The sequence below is a fragment of the Lagopus muta genome, chromosome Z (genome assembly GCF_023343835.1).
Source record: "Lagopus muta isolate bLagMut1 chromosome Z, bLagMut1 primary, whole genome shotgun sequence".
NCBI classification, from domain to species: Eukaryota; Metazoa; Chordata; class Aves; order Galliformes; family Phasianidae; genus Lagopus; species Lagopus muta.
The window spans coordinates 42,103,084-42,125,149 of NC_064472.1; the positions used below are offsets into that span (position 1 = coordinate 42,103,084).

Consider the following 22,066-nt stretch of genomic DNA (forward strand, 5'->3'; position numbering starts at 1 on the left):
AACATAAAACTGGAGTTCAGTGGGAGTACTCTCTTGCAGCAAAATACATATTTTGTGGTTTTCATTGGTCACACATTTTGTTTAATTACATGTGGAATACATAAAGTCTGGAATATATTCAGGTATAGTTTGTATGGTTTTGTTCTTATTATGTTTTTAATCTACTCTAATTATTTGGACACTTCGCTGTTGTTTGCCTTATGATAAATATTTCTGTGTTCTGGGATGATTCACAAGTTAAACCACCGACATAGAATGAGTAATTGATGGATACGCAGTTCAGTCTTTACAAACATTCTGACAATCACTATAGAAATGACAGACTTTGTCATTTGGAGTGTTGAACATCTGCAGTGGCTAGAAGAGTTTCTTCCAATGTTGCTGATGTACTGTAGTTAGTTGAGCCATTAGCAGGGATTTTTACACTGGGAAGATCAGACAGACTGGCCAATGAAAGAGAAGCCTCTTCAGTTCTAGCACATTTGCATTAGAATAACAGAAAAGCAGATCAAAAATACTCAGGAATACTCTGGAAAGATGCTTACTTAATGACAGTGGCTGTCAACATAAATAAAAATCAATATAAATAAACTAATACTTTTAAGGCACTGCTTTTTGCAAGTGTCTGTTGACCCATTTATCTCCAAAACTATTTTGTGCAAGTTCAGTTGTGTTGTTTGTGTAACTTACGTTCTGTCACCTAAAGTTTGTATGACTTACAAGTATTGTAAATTAATTTATTTTGATTAACTTGTCGATCAGTATAAGGCATTTTGGAAGCAACAATAACAGCAATTCTCTTGGAGACCGAATTAGGCAAGAAAAAAACATAAGTAATTATGGAAAAGTCTACCTCTTGATTTCATTTGCTTTTATTACTTTGACATGGAGGCATTACTCTAGAAATATTCCTAAATCATTGCCTTTTCTTAAATGTGAATCTTGGAATTCGTTGTTCTCTGCTTTGAGAAATAGCCATTACAGACTCATAGAAATCTTTGAAAAACTATCTACCTAGAAAGCGGCTGCTAATATTTTTCTTTCTTCATTATGTTAATTTCAGAAGATGTTCTCTGAAAAACATTACTCTGAGAGAAACATCAATGTTTTTGTTCCAGCCATCATAATTTTTCACTTGTTTCTTGTCAGTTTAAGGCAGAACATATCTGAGCAGCTAATAGTTTTGTCCTTTAAAGAGTACTGATTTCAAATAGATTTTTTTTTTAATTAAACTTAAAGATTAAAATGTTATTACATGGAAATTAAAACAATTACACTTTAATATTACATCACTATCTTAGAGAAATACTATATTATTAATTATTGTATTATTATATAATAAAATAAAAATTATATTATTGAACCCTGCAATGTTAACTGTTACCTGATAGTTCTTAAAAAAAATTTTGTCAGCTGAAATTTCTTACTAATTTTGCTTTCTAGTGTCATTATTCTAACAATATGTCTAAAATGGTTGTGTAGCCATTATTGTTCACTTTCAATTACCACATTCTTAAATAATTTTCTTAGCGTATCAAAATTGTATTTGATAGCATATGAGTGATGCTTTAATAATATTTATTTGATTTTAAGCGTATATAATCAAATTGTCTGATTTGTAAGTAGGAGTGGTCACAAAAGTATATTTTCATTTCATAGATAGGCCTCTTTTGGACAACAGTATCCTTTGTGCTGTGCAGGTCGTTTATCCCAACTTTGTCTTCCTGCTTTTTATTGCAATGTGTTTGTAATGAGATGTGTTGCCTTTAAATACGTTTTTTTTCATGTAATAATATCTGGGAAAGAGATGCAACAACGCTAAAAATCAGTGAAGTATTCCAGTGATGTGGATGTGTTTTATGTTTGGAAATACTGTCTTTCCTGCAAATCTTGAAAACTGGGTGGAACATTTGTTTCTGCTTACATATGAATCTAGAGTGACAGGAGTAATAAGTGACATAATAACAAGTAATAAGAAAAAAGAGTGATAAACAACTAAGACAACCTTATTTGAGAATACTGACATTTTGTTAAATTCTTGGTGTTGAATGAGCAGTTACATTTTGGCTTCACTAAATTCCTATGACATTTTACGCTTTAGCCATTGAAACTAAAGAACTCAAACAAAATTGTGGAAATAAGGTGAATAAGAACAGAAAAATTAAGAGGCTGGAAAGCAAAATTAAAAAAAAAGTGATCTTGTTTTCTATCTGCAATAGATAAAGTAGATTCACAGAATCACAGAATGGCCAGGGCTGGAAGGGACCTCATGAATCTCCAACCTCCCTGCCACATCCAGGGCCACTGACCTCCACATTCGATAGTAGACCAGACTGCCTAAGGCCCTATCCAATCTGGCCTTGAACATCTCCAGGGACGGGACTTCCACAGCATCTCTGGGCAACCTGTTCCAGCACCTCACCACTCTCTCTGTAAAGAATTTCCTCTTGACATCCAACGTAAATCTCCCCTCCCTCAACTTAAAACAGGTTCCCCTTGTCCTGAAGTTATGAACCCTTTCAAAGAGTTGATACCTGTCCTGTTTGTATGTGCCCTTCAGGTATTGAAAGGCTGCCTTCCTTTCTCCAGGCTGAACAAGCCCAGCTCCCTCAGCCTGTCTTCGTAGGGGAGATGCTCCCACACCCTGATCATCTTTGTGGCCCTCATCTGGACCCTCTCCAACAGCTCCCTGTCTTTCTTGTACTGGGAGCTCCAGACCTGGACGCAGTACTCCAGATGAGGCCTCACAAGAGCAGAGTAGCGGGGGTGTCACGGATTTGACCAGATCAATCTATGTCCGTGACAGGGGCGACAGGCCTCTGCCCTCCCCCCCCCCACCCCAGTCCCACAAAATGGGAAGGAAGGAAGGGAGGAAAAGAACAGCGGCAACAATCTATGGAGGAAAACTTATTTTACTATAATATCGGAATACAAGATAACACAACAGATACAATTTAATTGCAATTGAGATTAATAAATCAAACAAGATGAGAGAGAGTTCCCGGGACTGATTCAAACCTGAAAAGCTTGGAACGGCTAGGAAAGCACCCTCCAGCACCCACTGCCAGGCAGCAAGAGAGCGCCCCCCCCACCCGGAAGGGCCAGATCCCGTGACTTCTGTAATGTACAGGGATAGGTAGCTGGGATTGGGCAGTGACACTTTAATGCCCCGTACACTACATGATGTTTTGATGTGGAATACTGAAACCCAAAAACAAAAAAACAAAAACAAAAAACATAGAACCATGACAGGGGGACAATCACCTCCCTGTCCCTTCTGGTCACCCCTCTTCTGATGGAGCCCAGGATACCATTTGCTTTTTGAGCTGCTAGAGCACACTGCTGGCTCATGTTCAGTTTTTCATCTGTCAAGACCCCCAGGTTCTTCTCTGCCGAGCTGCTCTCAAGGACCGCTCCTTCCAGTCTGTACAGATGCCTGGGATTCCTCCAGCCCAAGTGCAAAGCTTTGTACTTTGCCGTGTTGAGCCTCATCAGGTTCACCTGGGCCCACCTTTCCAGCCTGTCGAGATCCCTCTGAATGGCATCCCTTCCTTCTACCGTGTCAACCGCACCACTCAGCTTGATGTCGTCAGCAAACTTGCTGAGGGTGTCCTCCACCTGGACGTAGAGCCATTGATGACCACCCTCTGTCTGCAGCCTTTCAACCAATTTCTTATCCATCAAGTGACCCACCCATCAAATTCACATCTCTCCAATTTGGAGATAAGGAAGGGGTTGGGGTCCATGTCAAAGGCCTTGCTCAAGTCCAGGTAAATGACATCGGTCGCCTTCCCCTTGTCCTCCAATGCCGTCACTACATTGTAGAAGGCCACCAGATTGGTCAGGCATGACCTTCCCCTGGTGAAGCCGTGCTGGCTGTCTCGGATCACACACTCATTCCTCATGTGATCAGGCATGTCATCCAGGATGATCTGTTCCATGATCTTCCCAGGCACAAAGGTGAGACTTACCGGCCTATAGTTCCCGTGATCCTCCTTGCTCCCTTTCTTATTAATGGGAGTGACGTGACCCTTCCTCCATTATTCCTTCATAGATTCATTGATTTGTTATTGCTGAAGCATGAAAACTAATGTAGTAAGTTAAGTTACCTACAAATTGTGGTAAATTACTAAGACAGAAAATGATGAAAAATAATAGTAATGATAATTATGTGATGTACAACAGAAGTACTCACCAGCCACTAACTAATGCCTAAGCCGAACCGTGAGAATCAGCACCACTTCTCTACTTACTGCAGTTTTCTAGTCATGATGTCATATGGTTTAGAATATCCTTTTGACCAGCTTAGGGCAGCTGTTCTGGTTCTGTCCCTGCCCAGTTCCTGGTAGTCAGCATTGTTTTTCTCCTGAAGCCAAAACATAGCATGTCATGGTTTTATGATTTTTGGTCATCAGTATTCCACACCATAACATCATGTAATGCACTGGGGGTGGGGTTTGATATCTGCCGAATATTCGTTCGACGGAGAAGAACTACATTTCCCCAGGAGGCTTTGCGGTTAGCAAGGGGATATAACTCCTTGCAAGATCACCTGATTCCTCTTCTTCGCTGTCTGCGCTTTGCCGCCTGCACTTCGCCGTCTGTTCAGTCACTCAATTGGACTGCACTTCTCACCCCAGCATTGTGGTGAGGTCTATACAATTCAGACTCTCTCTCTCTCATTGTATTTTACTAATACTATATTTAGTAAAATCATTTGTTCCACCTCAGATTATTGCTGTTGTTTTCAAGTATTTTGGGGTCCCCTGCTTCCCCTTCCCCAGAGGTGTGGATCCGCAAATCCCTCTGCCCTGCTGGTCACGGAACTGAGCCGGACCAGCCCATAAACCGTTGACATAGCATCAAATCAGATGAAGAAAATCAGCCCTGTTCTGAAACCAGGACAGTCTGTTGTAAAACTTGGCACTCTTCTTTCTGCGGAGTTATTAGTGCAGACATATTCTCAATTTCTGCTTGTTTTCGAGTGAATTGTGTAAACTGATTAGCTTAGAATGTTCACTTTTATAATATGGTATCCTCAATTATGACCACTGAAAATTCAGTTAGGTAACAGCAATCAGATATAAAGTTTGCCATTGGAAGTAAAACATGATGAGAGCTCTTAAGGTCAGCTGTGAAAGATAAGAAAAAGTGTGAAAGTAGTAAATGTAATAATATAGAATGTGCATGAATTAGACACAAAAAATATCCATATATTGGATGACTTATCAAAGGCAATGCTGTCCATGTTCGGAATTCAGGAAGAATAACTATTTGAAGATTGTATCTGATGATTGTGGCAGCCAGCGAATGTGGCAATGCTTTTTAATCACGTGCTCTTGAATAAACGGTTGTATTTTTGGAAATATCTTCCCTTTTCCACCAAATTCTGTGGGAATTCATAGGAATGGAATAGGTTTCTGTAGCTGAAGGTGAAATCTAGCGGCGTTTTCAAAAAGAGAGGGACTGTTGTCTTGTTGTACAGTAGCAGTGGATAAAAGCCTTACTTTTCAAGAATAATTTGATGGGTACTTAAAAGACTAACAGTTATATTTTTTTAGATAAACATGATATTACCATAGTTAGTTTTCTGTCTTTAAGGAAAAATTAGAATTATGAGTTCTTCATTAAAATATTGTTACCATGAATCGTACCTACTATCTCATGTCTGAAAATTGTCCAAATTCTGTCAACCACAACTGGCCCTGTCCAATCAATGTAGATTTTGGGAAGAAGAGACAGAAGAGTGGAACTTGCTGTTGTATGATAATTTCCCCTAAACAGCTGATGTTTCTAATAGCGTTGTTCATGTGGAAGGTGCTGGAGCATCACTGAACAGACACCTGTTAGACAGAGGTGTTAAAGAGCCTCAGTAGTCAAAACAAAACCAGAGATTTTTGTTCTGTGAAGACATATGGCTGATAGCTGAAAAAATTCTGGAGGAACAGATAATCCCTTATTAGAGTATAACAGTGGATTTAAAGTAATTTCCACTACATCTATCCTCTGTAGTTCTCAAAATACGTTGGACATTTCAGAACCTAAGTGTCTTTGAGCAGTCAGATGTATCTCTTAGGTTGCAGTTTGTAGTCCTAAACTGAGGACAGAAATGAAAGTCAGCTGTCTGGTACCATCTGGCACAGTGTATCACATCAGCTTTCAGTGTTCTGAAAGCACCTGAAAGTAGAAAATGCCTGTAGTTTAATGTGACAGACAGTGGATATTACTGAAAGGTAGTCTTTGTTCCTTCCTTATTCATTTGACATGAAGACACAGAAGACAGTTAATCTGCTATTTCACAGACAATTATTTCTAATAAGTGATCTTCTGTAGAAGTGTAAGGATGACAATTATATATACTGGAGTAAGTAACCTGGTTTTCTCGCATTTTCTGTGTAGCTTTTAGGCTGATTGAATGACATTCAGTCATCTTTGTTCTGCATTTAAGTTTCAGTTCAAATCTGTTTATAAGTCTCTGCAAATAGACTTGGTCAGAAACTCTCATCAAATGAGTGGGAGAGTTTCTTTTCACTTCATCTATTAAGAAAATGCTTGGTGTTCAGCTATCTTGTATAACTACAAGGTACTGAAGAAAGATATTGGAAACAAAAACTTGTAAAATAAAAAATGTGAATCTGTTGATCAGACTTCACGTTCTTTTAAAGCCACAATACAATTTTTAGAGTAGATGTAAAGTTACTTTAATCTTCAAAAAAAACGATAACAAAAAGGCCTGAAAAGTCATTCTTGTGATACTTTCTCAATAATTCTTCTGACAATATTAATATTGTGGATGAAAATGAAAGTTTTATCATCTTCTAAAAGTTCTTAATAATCTATTAGGTATTTCGAGAGTATTTTTTTCCAAGTGTGTTCCAGGCTATAAAACTGCATGCAGCAGTTACCTAGTTTTTAGCTTGTTACCTTGTTTTTTAGGTAACTTACACTGTTTTCTGAAAAGCTTTTTCTTGCATGCGTTAAGAAGTAGAAGCTTCTGAGGACCAAGATTAAATATCTTCCTATAATGTTTCTCGTCTATGCAGAATCAAATGACTGCATTCCTTAATTTCCTATAGATTTTTTGTGTTAATTGACAAAAACAACCTGTGTGGAATATATTACAGAGGTGCAGAAGTCTGAAGTAGACTTCCTTTACTTCCTGTAGAACTGAAATTATGAATTATTTCTTCAGTAGGAATCTGGCAGACATGGAGGGCACTGGAGTATGGGGAAGATTTTACAGAAGGCTTGGTCATTTTATTAAAAGTCAAAAATACAAACTGGGCATACTGAATAGTTTGAAAAAATTGATTATATCCTGCTAACTTGCACTTCCTAATGTGTGAAAAGCTATTAGTCACATAGAACTTTTACTGTACCTGTTGAATATGTGGAGTCTTTTATTTTAGTCAAATGCATATTTTCAATTTAAGTTTACTCAGTTTTTACTGAAAAGAAATGTACAAAGACAGCCATTCAATGGAGGATTAATCACTATGGCAACAGAAATGTGGTGACTGGAAAGGGGGAGGATGTATTCTCCCCTCTGCTTCCTGCCAGCTGTCATATTCAACCTCTGTGGCATGAATTCAGGCCAAAATATAGACTGTGACTAGCTCTAAGAAACTATATCTGTATTTTTGTAAATTGGTACAAGAATCTCACTATAAAAAAAGACTTAATCCTCTGAGTTAGATGACAGGCGTTTGGCAGTCTTGCCAGTGTTTGACAGAGATGCTTTGTAGTAAAACCTGGATTAATGGTAAACCCTTCTATATGTTATTGCAATGTGGTGTAAATGAGAGAACTAAGCATGCTGTCAGACTAAGAAAAAACATGCTCATTGTATTTGCAACGCAGGTTTAAGTGCTGTTGAGAATGCTGTTAATACAAAAGTTGTGTTATTAAGTTGTGTTATATATTTATCATACCTGTATTATACTGACATTTTGTAGATTATTTAAATGAAGACTCTGTATCAGTTATAGTTACTCTGATTGCAGTTTGTACAGCTTTCAGATTCAACATGTTTAGATAATAGTTTAAAGTAAGTAGGCTTTTAGGAGATAACATTCCGTTATCCTCCCTCTTCTGGATAGGGAAGTCTATTCAGCTTTAAAATAATTGTTCCCAAATGTCTGAGCTATAATGCTGCTTTACTGAAATTACTGTTTCAGTTCAATGGAATTAACTATGTCAGTATAGTTTTCAGTAGGTATTTTTAAATAGGATGGTCCCTTCCAACCCGGGTGATTCTGTGATTCTGTGATTCTGTGTGATTCCGTGAAGAATGTTGTTGCATTATCTGTGTGGTGTGTTTGCCTGACTTCTTGATTTGGTGCTGTTTAAAGGAGTGGGAGTACAAAGGAAATCCAGACTTCTGCTGGAATAAATGGTTGCCTTAGCTTTGAATTCTGAGGCAGGCTCACTATCTCTTTTCATCTCAACAGTAACAAGTACTTTTATTTATGGTAAGGTGCTTGGTGCAAAATAAGGTGATAAGATTTATATATTTTTATTCAGTTCACAAGTCAGTAAGTTAAATGGAATTGCTCCAGTGAGAAATTTTACAGTTAAATGATTGGAAAAGAAACAGTGTAACTCAGAAGTTAAAGCGGAACGAAGAGAAAACAATCCATCCTCAACCGATGTAGTAGTCTGTTTTCCACTAGTAAGCAAAATATAGAATTCATTGAGTCCTTACTCTACATTTAGATGAGTAAAAAAGCTGACCATGACAAGCAAGGGAAACTTACTACATATTACTCCAGTAAATTCATCAGCAGGCATAGCTTAACACTCATCTCTGTGTACACCGGTAAATATGAAAGAGTATTCCCTGCTTTGTGTGTTGGCAGAGTATTTTGGAGAAGTAGTTGGAAATGGGATAAACCTAACGTTTTGGACGTTATTTCAGCAATTATTCTGCTGATATCTTTGTCATGGAATTCACAGCCAGTGTCCTGAGTAGTTTTGTTCAGTTCATAAAGTATAATTGTCCTAGAATATTTTAGAATTTCAAGATAGACTAGCTTTGATTTTGACTAAGGACCTCATTTTTAGATAAGCTACATGACATTTTTAAAGACACTATTATACTTTGTTTTCCTTGATAGGTAAAATAGTTTAGGAATAAATTCTTGTTTGATATGGGTATCTGTAGAAGAGAAAAGATGAGACCAAGGTTGAACAGTCAGGTAACAAGCATTTCAGAGTATTTATGTATGAAATGACCTGACAAATATAGAAAATGCCAACAAAATAAGAACAGTGTCTAAAAATAGCATATGTTCAAGAACTGCTTATAGAAAGGTCATAATAATGTAGATTATATTATCCAGAACACTCCTAGGAAGAAGCACAGAAATTTATAAGGAAAAAAGTGTATAAGGGAAAAAAAATAAGCTGAAATAATACAGCGTTATAACTAGTATAGGCAATGTCATTGAAATGGAGTGAGAATCACTTGGTCAGTGTAATGATAATTGCCCTAGTGATACTTACTGGAACAGAATGTATTTGAAAAGTCTTCTATTTTCCCAAGTTTTGAGGATAGTGGAATAATACAAAGTAGACTATGGCATACAGTTTTATTAGTTGCTGCAAGCTGAGTTACTTTCAAGGACAATTATACTAAATTCATTTTTTTCATACTTTTTTGTAAATCAGGTAACTGCAATGCAACTGAAGTTTTGAGAAGGCCTTTCTTGTTTGTAGGAATGAAAGTAAACAATGAAAATGTGCAATGGATGCTATCCTGCACATCTGGTAGTGGTGATTTCATGTGTAGAGAAAAGACAGTAAAATTGTTTCAGTTGTGTGTCAGATGGAAACTGCTGCTGAAAATTGGTATCTGCCAAGATACTACCATAAAATAATACTTGAGTGAGGCAGTGAAAAAGAGGAAGATACTGAGATATCATAAAATTGTTTAAGGTAGAAGGGACCTTTAAAGGTCATTTAGTCCAACTCCCATGCAGTGAACATGGACATGCACAGCTGGATCAGGTTGCTCTGAGCTTGATCCAGCCTGGTCTTGAATGTCTCCAAGGACAGGGCATCCACTATGTCTCTGGGCAACCTGCTCCAGAGTCTCACTACACTTATCGTTAAAAAGAAAAACGAAACAAAACAAAAACCCACCTTTTTTCTTATATCCAATCTAAATCTTCCTTATAGTTTGAAACTATTTCCCTTTCCCTTTCTCCTGTCACAAGAGACTCTGCTGAAGTCTGTCCCTTTCTTTCTTACAGTCCCCTTCTAGACAACGAAAGGCCATTATCAGGTCTTACCAGAGCATTTTTCTCTCCAGGCTGTGTTTCTTCAGCTATCTCAATCTGTCCAAACTGGGGAGTTGTTCCTCCCCTTGGATTATTTCTGTGGCCCTTCTCTGGATGTGCTCTAACAGATCCGTGTCTCTGCTGTATTGAGGAGTCCACATCTAGATGCAATACTCTTGAGGCCTCACCAGTGCAGGGTACAAAGGCAGAATCACCTCCTTGGACCACATTTCTTTTGATGCAGCCCAGAATATGATTGGCTTTCTGAGCTGTGAGGGCACATTGCTGGCTCATGTCCAGCTTCCCATCTACCAGTACCCCAAGTCTTTTTCAGCAGGGCTGTACTCAATCCTTTCATTCCCTGACTTGTGCTGGTAGTGAGGGTTGCCTTGACCCAGGTGCAAGATCTTGCATTTCGATTTATTGAACCTCATGAGGTTTGCCTGGGGCCATTACTCAAGCCTATCTAGTCCGTCTGGATTGCATCCCATCCTTCTGGTGTGTTGACCACATCTCACAGCTTGTTGTCATCAGCAAACCTGCTGAGGATGCGCTTGACCCCCTCCCCCCCCGGCAATGTCACTGATAAAAGTATTAAAAAGTATTGATACCAGCACCGACCCCTGTTGGGCACCACTCATCACTGATCTCCATGCAGACATTGAGCCATTGGCCACCACTCCTTGGGTGTGATCTCAGAGGCAACTCTTCATCCATCAAACAGTTCATCTGTCAAATCCTTATCTTTCCAATTTGGAGAGAAGGTTGTTATGGAGGACTGTGCCCAAAGCCTTACTGAAGCCATACAACCGCTGTTGAGGAGTAGTTACACAAATGTTTTCAGATTTCTGAAGGAACTTAAATTGTCTTCAAAGCCTGATGACTTGAGGAATTGCTACAGGCATAAGAAAAAAAGTATAATCTCTGAACGTTTATACCTCTTTTTCTCTACTCATCTCATTCTTGGACTCTGCTCTTCTGCTCTGTTGCACATTTTTGTCTTATTGAACTTATAAAGGCAATCGTTCTTCTCTGTTGCTTTACTTGAAGGGACTGCAGAAAGGAAGAGGAAAGTCACAGACTTAACATGACCAGTCATGTGTGAATGCTCCTACATTTCTGTTCATTGCCATAGAATGTAAAGATGCCTTTTTATGTCTTAAGTATGAATAACATATGAAGCGGTATTGTTCCAACAAAGATAGAAAAGAATCAGTTTGGATATATGTATGTTACTCTAAAAACTCTTAACTGCAGCAGGAGCTACACAGAACAAACAGGTTCAAGAGCTGTTGCAGATTCAAGATGGAGTAGAAGTAACTGCTTAAATTTCTGGTTGATTTTCAACTGCATGCCTCCATTCTACTAGAGAAGAATGAATCTTAATGTGTACTGGTATAGAATTCTTAAGATGTAGAGGCTTCCATATATGCTGGTCTCTTGATTACAGCTTGTATGTAACTTAAATGTATAACCAAGATGTTATAATCACAATATAATTGTGTATAATCAATAGATATCAAGATGTTATAATTGCAATATAATCAAAAGAGTAAGGCAAAGCAAACAAGGATCACAAAAGAGAATAAGTGGAAGAGCTTACCCTTGGGTTGAGCTCACTAGAAGATACCAAAAGAGGGGATCTCCAGAAGAGATCCTTCCCCTCTGGTAGCCAGCTCTTAAATAGGTCCAGGAGGGGTGCAGCCTGGCTCCACCTCTTCCGGCAGCACAGGTGAATTGCCTTCACCTGTGCTCCTCTGGCTGACTCATGGCTCACCTCAGGTGATTAATCAGAGGTTCAGGCCGTGACTCAGCAGTTCCCATACACTCCACCCCTTCACGGCGTGAACCAATGATCAGGTTAACAAAAGGGTAAGCTTTCCCTAATACAGAGATCCGGTATATCGCGATGCTTATACAATTTTATCGCGACGTATGTTGGTACAGTTCAAGACAAGTGATGATTAGTGGATGTCTGTATTCTTCTATGGGCCAGTGCTCGATGATGTGACTGGAGGCATGAGGTCCTCAGGTGCAAGTCCATTCTATGTTCCATCAGTCCCATGCAGACCATCACCGGGTGTTGTACGTGATCTGACAGCAACACTGGAACGCTTGATGGCATTTTGTTCCTTCCGGTGGTGCTGAAGGCTCACAGACTCATGGGGAGTAATACAGATGTTTTACAGGTACCAGGAGGGGAAGGTCTGCTCTCCAGGGCAAGATACAGGCCGTATTTCTGTCTTGGGTCAACACTTCCGCTTGTACTGGAGCACGTCCTGGCTGCCTGTACCACACCTTTTGGCCAGATATCTGCGGCTGCATAACGATATCAGGCACCAAAGGAGGTGTCCTGATCTGCCATAGGGACATGATGGGGGTCCCTTTAGCAATAAAGATCGGAGTGTTGACCACAATATCAGTAGGCCATGTACCTATTACTGGAGGGACTACTGAACCTCCCACCTCCAATAGTCTACCCCAAGGTGCAAGTAGGCCACACCACTTGGGTCCTACCTGCACCTTCCAGGGCCATTTTATTTTATGGGTACCTGGCTCTAAGTTTTCAGGGGCAGGGAGCAGAAGATTATTTTCATTACCAATCTGGGGTCTTACCTGATGATCAGTGCCCGTAATTTGGATCCTAAGCGGGGTGGCCCATGTCGTCTGCAACATTCTCAGGGCACTGGGTCTGCCATCTCGAGGTCTTTCATTCAGGTCCCGCAGGGTTTCATACAGTCTTTTTGTCCACCCCTGCAAGGACTGGGAGTCTGTCTTCAGGGCAGCCTTAAGAATACCATTATAACGTTCGATGAGGCCTGCCCCTGTTGGATTATATGGCAGGTGGAATCGCCATTTGATGTTATTTTCTTCTGCCCAGCGCTGTATCGTTGCACCAGTAAAATGAGTCCCTTGGTCGCTCTCTATGACTTGAGGTGTCCCATAGGCAGACATCAGTTTAGTGAGTGCCTTGATGGTATATGCCTGGTTTGCTTTCGGTACTGGATAGGCCTGCAGTAGCCCACTTGCAGTGTCGACACAGGTCAGGGCATATCTTGCCCCTTCGGAACGAGGAAGGGGCCCGATGTAATTGACCTGCCATCGCTGGAGAGGATTGTGTCCCCTAGCAAGATGGGCTGTTGTTTCGGGCAACGATCTCGGTCTCATCTTGGAGCAAGCGTCGCAATCCTGGCATGCCTGGACGATATCAGATAGTTGTATGGGCAGTCCCCATGCTTTAGCAGCTGCCCACATTGTCTTTTGTCCAGCATGCCGTAGCTTCTGATGTAACCAGCGGGCGATGTTCTCAGATGGTGAATTCTCAATCCATCGAACTCGGGCCAATGTGTCGGCTTCATCATTTCCCGGTGACTGTAGGGGCTGATGACCAGAAACATGGTAGACACGTACAGTCCTGTGTTTGACCGTATTCCATATATCTAACCACATGTCTTTGCCCGAGATCGGTCGGGCGTGGATAGTCCATTCATGGGTGGCCCACTGTGTAATCCAAAGAGTGAGCCCCCGGTACACAGCCCAACTATCTGTGCAGATGTTCAGGATACCATCACCGGGTTCCTTGGTTATAACCATCCACACGGCTCGCAGTTCTGCCCATTGGCTGCTCTGACCATCCCCCTCATCGAACCAGATTGTCTCAGTGGAAGGATGGTATGCTATTGCTCTCCACTTGCTCGGGTTGCCCTTGCTGGACCCATCTGTGTACCAGGCATCTTCAGGGATAGGATATTTTCCCTTCTGAACGGGACTCTTCTCTGGTGGAGCGACCAGTATTTCTTTTGGTGCATCACTGTGATACGTAACTGGGCCTAGGATCTTCTGGAGTTCTTCTTTCAAGGGGGATGAAGACAGACTGCTCCTTTGGCTGAGATAGGCGACCCATCGTGCCACTGTTTGTGCTTGGGCCACCCCTGTCTTAGGAAGGTGGGTCAGATCCTTCACCCACCCCTGAATTGGCAGAGTGGTCTTGACTATAACTGCAGCTGTTTGAGTTATTGGCTCTACTGCCTGTAATGCCGAATAGGCAGCCAATAACTGTTTTTCAATCATACTGTATCTTTCTTCTGCTCCGTGCCAAACCTGAGACCAGAAACCAATGGGGGTCCGAACAGAACTCTGGCATTGCCACAGGCCCCAACCGAAGCCATCTTGAGTAACATGAACGTCCAACTCGGCTGGGAGGGTAGGATCAAATATACCCAATGCCTGGGCTTGTTTAACTGCCAGTTTTGCTTGTTGGAAAGCATCCTGTTCGGTTTTCCCCCAGTCCCATAGCTGCCCCTTTTTTGTGAGTCTGTATAGTGGCCTTAGCAGCTGCGCTAGGTGAGGTATAAAGGAACGCCAATAACCCAATATACCTAGAAACTCTTGCAGCTGCTTTGATGTTGTAGGGACTGGGAATGCCTGAACCTTATCTATAACAGCACTGGGTAGCACTTTGGTCTTTCCTGACCAAACCACCCCCAGGAATTTTACAGACAGGCCTGGACCTTGCACCTTTTGGGGATTTATAGCCCATCCCCTTTGTTGTAAATAGGCAGTTAATGAATCTGCTGCCTGTCCTACTGCCTCCAGTGAGTCAGATGTCAACAGGAGATCATCAATATAATGATATAGGTTAACATCATCAGGTTTTCTCCAGTCAGCCAGGTCATGCGCCACTAGATTGTGACAATACGTTGGTGAATGCACGTACCCCTGTGGCAGAACCTGAAAGGTCCACTGCCTGCCTCCCCACATAAACGCAAACTGATCTTGCGATTCCTCAGCAATTGGGATGCTGAAGAATGCATTTGCTAGATCTAGGACACAATGATAGGTTTTTATCTCCCTACTCAATGTGTCCATTAGGGAGGCAATATTGGGTATGGCTGCATGAATAGGAGACGTGACCTTATTTAATTCTCTGTAATCTACTGTCATCCTCCATGTGCCATCCGACTTTCGCACCGGCCATATGGGGGAGTTATACGGGCTGTGTGCAGGTCTTATAATGCCCACTTTTTCTAATTCCTGCACCGTTCTCGATATTTCATCTTGCCCACCCGGGAGTCTATACTGTCTAACATTAGTAATCCGGCGCAGTTTCGGCAGGCAAACAGGCTCATGTTTCGCATGGCCTCTTAATATTGCCTGCACCGCCCGGATACTGATACATCTTTGTCGAAGTCTGAACTCTCCCACAGTTGTTTGGAGAGCCAGACCCCATAGAATGTCTATGCCCAGGATGTATTCTTGGACTGGGGCAATAGACACCTTGTACTCCCGGGGTGGGAGACGCCCAACCCCCAGTTTTAACCATGTTTGGGTGACAGGAATAGTCTGTCCCCCAAAACCACCAATCATCACTCTGTTGCCATGAAATTTTTCCGGATCTCCATAGATAATTGATGTTTCTGCTCCAGTATCTACTAGTGCCATAACTCTCTGAATATTTTTTTGGGACCAGTAAATCGTTAATTCTACATAGGGCCTCCGGTCCCGTCTGGAGGCCCTACGGGGACTAACATCCCTTGTCACTGCATGAATTGTGCTAGGGCCAGTTCTTTTGCTTCTGACGGCTCAGGCATTGTGGCCCGAGACACCTGAGGTGGCTTCTTTTTCCTGTTTGGAATAATAAAATCTTCTAGGTTCCATGTTGTTGTTGGAACCCTCTCTATAGCTCTTACCCTTGATTTCTTAGGGTAGCTCTGGAATTTTTGATTGTCCTTTAGTTGTCTCCAGAGCTGGAGAAGGACGTGGTTGGGCTGGCGGTCAATCTTGCAAATTGGACCCCAGCCCAAATTAAATCATTAAACATTTGTTTTCAGGATACCCTTATGGGTCCCGATGGAGGAGCTCGAGTAGCCGGTATTTTGGTTTTATTTACCGGCAGGACCTCTGCTTCCTCCAAAAACCGAATATTGCGCCTAGTCCGCAGGCGTTCTGTTTCTCCCAAGTCAGCAACTAACTGGGCAGCCTGCTGGACTACGGCTTCTGATGCTACAAGGGGATTTAGTATGGAAACTAGGGTGCCGTACAGATGGGAGGGAGCTTGCTGTAGAATTAAATCTCTCATCCCTGCTGAAAATTTAACCATATCAGGGCCATCAAATGTATCTTCATAGATGGCCTCTCTTACACCCAGTTCACGGATATAGTTTTGAAGGTCCTCCATGGAGGACCACATACCTGTATGTAACGGTATGTCTGATTTATTCGGCCATACCATACGGCAGGCCGCCATTAACCATTCTAGTATGGAATGGTTTTCATCACGATATTGATTGCCTACGTATAACCTCTGCCTGAGAGCAGGATGGACAGTCATGGTGGCCAACTTAGATATTTCTGGGCCATTCACCAAGACACTTTCTGCCCCAGAATCCCACAACCTCAATAACCAAGCCGGCACACTTTCTCTAGGCTTCTGCCGAAATCACTGTACTGAGTCCATTAATTCTGTTGCCGTGTATGGCCGAGCTGTAACATGTAAATGAGTCTGGGCAGGGGGCCATTGATCAGGCGGCACCCCTGCCAGTCTGTCCTGTACTTTTTTTGTTTTTTGGGTTACAACAGGACGGACTTCCAATGGATCAGTTTGAATTGGACATTCAAGGTCTGATTTGGATTTCTTGTTGTCCTGATCAACGAAGTCTGTTGATTCAGGAGCCTGGTCATCATTTATTGAAATATTACGAATTTGGCTTACAGGAAGATGTAGAATTGGCTTCTTCCCCGTTAAAACGCCAAGATCGTGCTCCAGCTTTTCAATGCGGTCTTTCAAAAGCTGATTTTCAGTTCCTAAAGTATTATTTCTTAAGTCCGCATGATTTAAAGCTGATAATAGTGGCCATGCCACCATGGAGGCAGCCAATTGTCTTTCTTTGGTAATGAGGATTTCCTTGCCAAGTCCTTGAAAAAAGTCCGCCATGTGATATGGGGAGAGATTGCCCATAACGTGTAAGGGACCCCATTTTTCAATGATGGCAGCTAACTCATAATAGGGCGATCCCTCAAATCCTGGGATCTGCCCTGGAATCATGTTCTCTAGAGGAGTATTGTTCTCCCCCTTGACCCATTTATAGAAATTCCACAGGAAAGACATGATGTTAATTTCAGTATATTCAGCCTGCCTGGCTCGCCAAGTGTATAACCAAGATGTTATAATCACAATATAATTGCGTATAATCAATAGATATCAAGATGTTATAATTGCAATATAATCAAAAGAGTAAGGCAAAGCAAACAAGGATCACAAAAGAGAATAAGTGGAAGAGCTTACCCTTGGGTTGAGCTCACTAGAAGATACCAAAAGAGAGGATCTCCAGAAGAGATCCTTCCCCTCTGGTAGCCAGCTCTTAAATAGGTCCAGGAGGGGTGGAGCCTGGCTCCACCTCTTCCGGCAGCACAGGTGAATTGCCTTCACCTGTGCTCCTCTGGCTGACTCATGGCTCACCTCAGGTGATTAATTAGAGGTTCAGGCCGTGACTCAGCAGTTCCCATACACTTAAAGAAATGGGAACTCTTTATTGACAACCAAAACGTTATTGTTTAAGGAAGAAGAGACATACCTGACAAATGAAGAATACCTTTTGTAAGAAAAGATAGATATATTGTGATTAAAATTGAAAACTCAGTAGTTATGTGGAACCTGGAAAGTAGAAATGAAAGCTTTCTCTGGCAGGTTCTTTCATGAGGGGTGGAAGTCCAGAGGTTTTCTGAGTACTTTTATAACTATGTATTTTCTGTGCATTGACATAATGATCAGTTTTCTGTCCTGTTGCCTTATGTGGAAGCATCTTTAGAGCTAGTGCAATAAATGATAAGAGAATAAGTGTAAGATGGAAAGACATGTCTGTGCTTTTTGACATTAATTTCCCTAGTTTACAGTAGTGTTCTGTAATTTCATTTTACTGTACTTCTTTTAACTGTTATTTTAATTTATATTTATTTATATTTAGTGGAATATTTACTTCAGTATAACATTTTTTTTCATGTAATTTTTTTAATCCAGTAACCATTACTTCTGCAAAATAACTTGCATCTCTGGCCCTTTGTATGTCTTATATTTGTAAATAATGTACATAAATAAATTGTCTATTTCTCCTGGACTTCATGTGGAGATGTTCTTGAGGAAGAGGAGTTGCTAAGTTTTCTAGAAAGCAGTAAAATTATCACAGTTAGTAATACAGTATAATTCATTGGTAGATCCTGTCTTTTTATATGGAATTTGTTTTCCCTTCCAATAACTCAGAAAGGAGAAAATGTGAACAATGCAGTAATATATAAAAGATGCAGGTATTTCTATATATGTATATGCACATAATTATTGGATTTTGGATAAACTATGTGTTCAGGTTTAAGGAAAACATCCACGTGGAGCAGTGGAAATTTCAGAGTGTGCACTGCAAATACTTTGTTCAGTATTCAATAAGGATAAACTGCTTTCATTACTACTGTCAATCCCTTTTTTTTAGTACCTTTAACACATATTGTATGATATTTTAATTCCTTTAGGTTTATATCGCATATATTACAGAGGGCTAATCAGAAGATAGGCAATGCAATACGCGAACAGCACATTTTTAGTATACAGTATGTTTGTGTTTGACATGAAGTTTGGCAAGAATTATGTTGGACTTCTATACTGTGGTTTTAGTTGTCATTTGGAGCAGCTTGTCCATAGTTGTGTATTCCAAATTTTTAAACATACTTACATTTTGAAGTGAGAGAAATATGTATTATCATTCATTTGGGTACTAGTGGAACCTTTGTTCCAGGAGCAAAAATTTCTCTTGCTATTTCTACAGTCTGAGTTTTTTGGTTGTTCTTCCTTTCTTTGTGTTACAATGGTTTACATTTTCTGTAGTTACTTGTATTGATTTAGAGGGGGGAAAAGAAGTTCTTACCAATTGTACACTTTCTGTTAAATAACTATTTAATTTCCATTTCTGATATATGCTTATGGACCATTATAATTGTCTTCATGGTTTCCAGTAATGACCTGAAAACACAGTCTTCTGATTTTACGTCAGTAGCATGGTCTTCTGAGAAGTTCAATAACACTTGTAGTAAATTAATTAATTTACAGTACTATAAGTTGAGTAATGGTAAGGCACACTTCTAATGCACAGAATGCTTCCTTTGTAAAGGATTTCTGTTTCTTTCACTTGATTCTTCTGGTCTTTTTAATTAATAAAGGGCCTCTTATTCAAAAGTATAAATATGTTGCCAAATGTATTACCATTAGTGATGTAAGAACAGTTGTCTGGGGTTCCTACCTGAGTCAACTTCCATTAACTTCAGTCATGGCAAAATTGCTTAAGGTGTATGACATGTGACAGTACAGGTGCTCAAGACCAGGGCTTATGAATCTGAATATTATGTTGATAGAATTTTGTCTAAGAGCTTTGCTATAATAGAAGACACAATGGTTTGATGGTAGAGAAAGAATTGTTGGTAGAGAAAAGCTATTTTAAAGTAGTTTTCATCATAAAATAGGATTGGTAAGTTAGAAAGCAGGCACTGACAGAGAAACAGGAAAAAAGTGGCTTCTGAGTGGGAAGAATCAGTGCAGAGTTAACAAGTGATACATGATGTCATATTCAAACAAAAGCAAAATAGTGCTGTGTTGGAAGTTTCCACTTCTTTAGCAACAGTGCTAGGAGAAGGAAACAATTTTTTTTCATCTAGAGGCACAGAAACCTAAACTATGCTTAGAGCCTTAAGTATTATTCAGAATAACAAACTTCAGATTGGACCTTTAAGATACCACTGAGACATCTCAGTGATCTTTTAAAAATAAAAAAAATCAGTGGTTGGGGCTGTATCTTCAAAATGGGCAAATCTTCAAAAACATTTTCAAGTTCAGTGGAGTTATTTGTATTTAAGCCTGTGCACTATTTAAGTAACTGGCTTTTGTTTTAGAGAGCTGTGATAAGATTTTCAAAAAGTAAAGTAAAAATACAGGAGCCACTAGCATTAGCTATTGCACCTCTTGTTCACTTGTAACTTGTATCAGGTGATTTATTCCTACTTGCCTTCTCTACCTTCATGAAAAATCTGTGAGCAGCTAATTTGGGTAGAAGAAAGGAAACTGTGTATATATAGTTGTATTTTGATGTTGTTTTCTCAGGTTTAGCAATGCTGTTCACTCTACTTAAGTTTTGTACTTCCAGAATTGAATATGTTATTTGTGAAGTGATTGGTAATTAGCAAGATTTTTTATAGTATTTTTGATTCTTTAGAAGATAACTAATTTTATGACTAATATTGTGTTAACAAAACGTCTTTTTTTTTTTTTTTTTTTCTCAAAGTGCTTTTTAGTTTCTGCATTTGAACAGATATATAAACTGAAGTAATGCTCTCTTATATATTTTGGTCTTGTTTAATAAGAGACAGATGAATGTACTTTTTGGGGGGTTTAAAATACTTCTAAGGCAGACATTGACATGATTAGGGTTGTATTCTACAATAAAGTGATATAATCCTGATTTCCTGAAAGAGTGACAAGTACACTAGATCTTGTTACACTGAAGTCTGAATGCTTAAAATACTTTTTATTAAATAATTCCAACAAAATATATTTATTTTAAAACTCACATTGCTTTGTTCAATGTTATCTATATTATCCAAATATTTTTTTTTAAGTTAATAGTTTATATAGTGTGCAGAATTAGGAGGTAACTATAGAATGTAGGCTGTAGATGATATCTGCTATTTCAGTGTTAATTTTGTTGCTATTATCAGAGCATCACTGGAAGATCAACAGTTTGTTTGTTTTTTAATCTTAATGGGAGACTTGGTTTCAGTTTTGTTTACTATAATTTAATATTGCAATTAAATTGTGATGTTTGGAATTGTTCATATAGCTTAAACAGAGAGAATTTATGCCTGTAGGTCCCTTAGTTTTAATGTCTTTCTCTATGCTAGTTTGAGGTTATTTGCCAAAGTAATGGATTGAGAATAGCTGTGAGACCCTAAAGCAGAAGAACATTTTGAACAGCCCATGGAATTAAAAGAAGTGAGTGTGAATCAAATGGAGACACATTGCAAAGAAACATCATAGATGCAAAAGCAAATTTTGAACTGGAAGTGACAAGGTGTGAACACTGTTTTTTCGTCTTTTGGACAGTATCTGTAGGGGGACAGAGGATATTGCTAAGCAGTTCTTTTTTTTTTTGCTTGACTTATTATTGGAGGAAAAAAAAAAATCTGTTTTGCCCCACTATTATAGTCCTTTTGGGGAGTGGAGAAATGGTTACAAGGATTTAGGAGTTTCTGAATTGGCTGTCAGTGTATGATGGGTATCAATACGTAACACAGACTTCTTGAATTCTCTTAATGGCCATTATGATTAGGATTGACTTTCTCCATTTAGGAATCATTGTAACTGCTACTGTATCTTTTAATCTTATCTATAGCATAGTGTAAGTACCATGTGTAATTGCTTCCTCTTCATTTTCAGGCAAGCATGGTAATGCTTTCCAAGGTATCTTTGCAATTCTCACTATTTTTGTTAGAGGTTTCAATATTAACAAAAATGTTCTTATCTTAACTTTGATACCGATACGATTATTTATGTGATTACACATAATAGTACACCTTATATTATTAGTGATATTCATTTGGTAGTGTTGTGGTTACAGTTTTTCTTTGAGTGTTAAATTGCTACAATTAGTTATGATTATGTACTGTGCACAAATTGTGAAACACACATTAGTAAGCAGAAAGTGGTGAATCTAAATAATCCTAGACTTTGCTAAATAAATCCAGGAAGATAC

The 22,066-nt window shown here is 39.7% G+C and overlaps 1 protein-coding gene across 2 annotated transcripts in view; it reads left to right on the top strand.

Annotated features, from left to right (window-relative positions):
* ERCC6L2 (ERCC excision repair 6 like 2) overlaps positions 1-22,066 on the top strand; it is a 56,058-nt gene that overhangs the window by 30,101 nt on the left and 3,891 nt on the right. The gene's annotated exons all lie outside the window — the stretch shown is intronic.